The sequence below is a fragment of the Tupaia chinensis genome, unplaced genomic scaffold (assembly GCF_000334495.1).
Source record: "Tupaia chinensis unplaced genomic scaffold, TupChi_1.0 Scaffold143830_1, whole genome shotgun sequence".
In the NCBI taxonomy this organism is placed as follows: domain Eukaryota; kingdom Metazoa; phylum Chordata; class Mammalia; order Scandentia; family Tupaiidae; genus Tupaia; species Tupaia belangeri.
The window spans coordinates 24,103-28,519 of record NW_006203680.1 but is presented as its reverse complement, the minus strand read 5'-3'; positions in this window follow the sequence as shown (position 1 = coordinate 28,519).

The window sequence follows — 4,417 nt, the reverse complement described above, 5'->3', positions numbered from 1 at the left end:
ATGCCACAATCCCTTCTCCATTCTCTTTGGATTTTGGGCACACACGCACATGTGGCTAGCATAAGGGTTAAGCCACTGGGTCTGGAACTTAAACCAGAGTCAACTATGTGGGAGTCCAGCAACATAGCCTTTATGCCATCTGCTGGTCCCAAGAAGTGTTTTGTTATTCCTATATTCTTAGACTAGGAAGGAACAGCAGGAAATCATGATGTATTTTACTTTATGGAATCAACTCCAAAGTCTAGGGGGAAAACTAAACCAAAAGCATAGGATATTTCAGGCTGGAAAGAAACAAGCTAGGAGGGAATCGTAATATGAGAGCCAGTGAAACAGGATGATAAAAATAAAGACAAATCTGTTCTCTGAAATACTAACCCATACTACTCTACCCATGAGGACTGGGGGCCCACTCAGTGATTTACAAAGGGTGGTTTTAGATCATTCTCAACAGGTGCTGCAGGCTGAAAACATATATAGGTTTCATGCTGACAAACTTGTGATGCTAGGGAAATAGGATATTATACGGGTGTTCCCTAATTTTTTGAGAATGTGAGGAAGGGTTCTTCTCATGGACTGTTAAGTTTGTAGTCCCCTGGAGTCTTCAGGGTGTTAGCAGCTGAAGGATGTCTGGCTTTACCACAAGGCATTGGTAAAGTCACCGCATTTCAGGATCTGACCTTCAGTCTCGGAAGCAGAAATCCTATGTGGTCTGTACCCTGAAAATGGATTTGTTTCTCAGGAGCTTGATGGATAAGAGGGTGCCACTGTACTAACTGGCAAATGGTTGGACCAGTGACCTCATGCTGACAAAAGGCATGTTATTTTCCTATAGGAGAGCATCCTGGAAACCAAATTACTAGAAAGCTTTTGATGAGCAGTTAATTAGATTCAGAGTTGTTACTTATATGTTTTACTTAAATGTTTACTATTACCCTCTCTGGATGCTGGAGTCAGATAGTCCTGGATTCAGGTCTTGTCTTGGCTTATTACCTGTGTGATCTCAGGTGAATTAGCAGCAACAGATTTCTCCTCTGTAAAAGATGGGAGGTAATTGTTTTGGCATAGTGGTAAGGATTAAATGGGAAAATGCATGTTTTGGGGATAGTTCTAGGTACCAGTAATCATACAGTTTATTCAAGAAGGGCTCCTTCCTTCTTGTAGGCACTGGAGAGTCAAAATGTGTTTTCTTTTTCTTTTCTCTCCCTCTTTTTTTTTTTTTTAATTGAGGATGTGCACACTTGCCAGAAGAAGGGGATGGGGGGCAGCAGGTGGCATGGTGGTTAAGGCACTAGACTTCCACGTGGCTGACCGCAGTTTGAATCCTGGTCCTGGCAGCTTGAAATTCGCCAGGCATGTGTGCGTGGGTGCCCAAAATTCTGAGGGGAGAATGGAGGAGAGAGGATTCTAGTGTAGCCATACTCCCTGCAGGTTGATTTCTCACTTTTTTTGCTACAGGGCGTGTGCGCTCGCCAGAAAGACAGAGACAGAAAGCGAGAAATCACCCCCCAGGGGGATGGCCACACCATAATCCCTTCTCCATTCTCCTCTTGGGATCTTGGGCACGCACGCACGCACACACGCCCGGCATGAGTTTAAGCCACCGGGTCCGGGACTCAAACCATGGTCGACTATGTGGGAGTTAAGCAACATAGTCATTATGCTAACTGCTGGTCCTGATTTCTCCCTTTCTTTTTCTCTCTGTCTCTCTGGTAAACACATGTGCGCTATAGCAAAAATCTCTCTAAAAAACAGAGAGGAGGAAAGAGATAAAGCATCCCCCATAGGGTTGGATCAGACTACAATTCCTTTCCTCCATTTCTCCATCCTTTCAGAATTTGGGGAACGTGAACTGCTGGTCCCTGTGTGTGTGTGTGTGTTTTAAGAATTATTTAACTTTATTTATTCACTTATTTCAATTTGACAAGAGAGGGACAGAGATAGAGAGAAAGCAAGCCAGTATGTCCAGAACTCAAAGCATGGTCAGCCATGTGGGAGTCCAGCACCCTTAATCACAATGACACCTGCTGGCCCCATGTCTGGTGTGTTTTTAAAGCCACCAGGGTGGGACCAGCAGATGGCATAATGGTTATATCACTGTACTCCCACATAGGTGACAGTGGTTCAAATCCTGGACCCAGATGGTTAAAGCTCACCCTAGGGGTGTGTACAAGTGTGCCCAGAGTCCTGAGAGGAGAATGAAGGGATTGCAGTGTGTCAACCTCCCTGAGGTGAGGGGGGTGGTTATTTCTTGCTTTCTGTCTCTCTCTGGTGAGCACATGTACCCTATAGCAAGAAAATCTCTCTGGGGAAAAAAAAAAAAAAACAGCTGCCAGGACTGAGACTGGAACTGTAGCTGTCCATGTGGGATCCCACTCCTACACATAGGGTTTAACCACTGTGCTTTGGAGCTGACTCAGAATGTGTTTTCTGGGGGCCAGCAGATGGTGTAGTGGTTAAGTCATTGGACTCCCACATGGCTGACCACGGTTCAAGTCCCAGAACCAGCAACTTGAAAATCGCACTGAGCACGTTTGCGTATACCCCAAATCATGAAACGAGACTGAAGAACAGATTGCAGTGTGGCTGTGCCCTCTGGGGGATGATTTCTCTCATCTCCTCTGTCTTTCTGTTGCATACACGCACCCTATAGCAAAAACCTAAAAAAAAAAAAAAAAAAAAAGTGTTTTCTGTTCTTAAACTCTAAGTTTAACTAACAAAACTGGTTAGTAACAAAAAATTTAAAAACAAATGCAACAGTTGTTATAATGGGAAGAAATGAGCTCACAAATAAAAGAGCAAATCATTCTCCAGAAGTATCTCATTTCAACTGATCTGAAGGATTATCAAGGCATTCATAAGCAAGGCAAAGGCATGTAAGGTGAAGAGGCATAAAAATGCACAAGTGCACAAAGAGTGGGGGATAGTCCACACCAGTGGACTGGGTGTAGAATGATGATGCGAAGCCTTTTAAGACATTTGGAAAGCTTTCAGTGTCTACTAACATCAGTTGCCAAGCCCAACCACTTTCTTCTAACATTTTAAAGATGACCTTCCACACCATCTCCTGCGCAAACCACAGGAAGTGTTTTCCTTACTAATGTCTGCTTTCTTCAGACCTCTGTGAAAGCCATATTTATTTTTACCTCTTAGTTCATATGGCTGGTCTCTCAAATCTCAAAGATTTGATACCTAGACCTACATCCTGCACTTGGGAAAGTAGGCTAATTTTTTTCTCTGTTCTTGAATTTTCCAAGCGTAAGTTGATCTTTTTTTTTTTTTTTTTAAGAATTTTTCATTTCATTCCATTTGTTATTATTTCTCATTTGACCAGAAAGAGACAGAAAAAGGGAAAGCAAGAAAGCAAGCCGCCAGGTCTGGGACTTGAACCATAGTCAACCACGTGGGAATCTGGCACCTTTAACTGCCATGCCACCTGCCGGCCCTATGATAATCCTTTAATAATCCATTACATCTGTACATTTTTTATTTTGCAGACACCCTCATGTCTGCTTTCCCAAGTGATGCTCAAGGCTCTATTTGATGATCAAGGCAGTTTTGTCCTAAACTCAAGAAATGAAATGTTTTGCTCAGAGTCATTCATCGACTTGTTGGCAAAACCAGAATGAGTACTTAGGTCTTCCAGCCCCACCTTCTCTCTCCCTGTTCTTTCATTGGCCGCTCAGGACTCCTCACACTGTCAGAAAACATTTCTGTTTTATAGAAATCCCCTAGAGATGCTTTAATTCTGAGACTGCCTTGGAAGGGGAAGGGAGGTCTGTCAGGTAGGCTCTGAGGCTCCTTGCTCCTGGGCCTTTCCCATTTCTCCAACTATTATATAATTTGTTTGGGGGTGGGTCTGTCCCTAAACCAAGTTGGACACTACTGCCTTAACCCAAAGGAAGGTCTTTAATTATAGTTTTTCAAGCTCTTGGGCAGGCAGATATCAGAAGTACTTGAGTTTGATGACTTATTAATCTAAAACTTGTCTTGAATTGTTAATCTATATCTTCAGTAACCACTCAGGACCCAGATCTATGCTCAGTGCTAGGAAATTCCAGAGATAGATAAAAGTCCTTAGTTCTCAATTGCCTTATATTTTTTTCATGAATTAATGTGGAGAGACCAGATTAAACCTCATGCATATTAGTAGAGAAAAGTTGGGCCAGCACGTGGCATGGAAATTAAGGTGGCTGGATCCCACAGAGCTGACTATGTGGTTTGAGTCCCAGATCTGACTGCTTAAAAATCATGCTGGGTCCATGTGCATGTGTGTCCAAAATCCTGAGAGAAGAATGAAGGAAAAGAGATTGTGGCCTGGCTATCCCTTCTGGGGGATGATTTCTCACTGTCTCTCTCTCTCTCTTTCTCACATAAATGCCCTATAGCAAAACTTAAAAAAAAAAAAATTAAAGGTAGG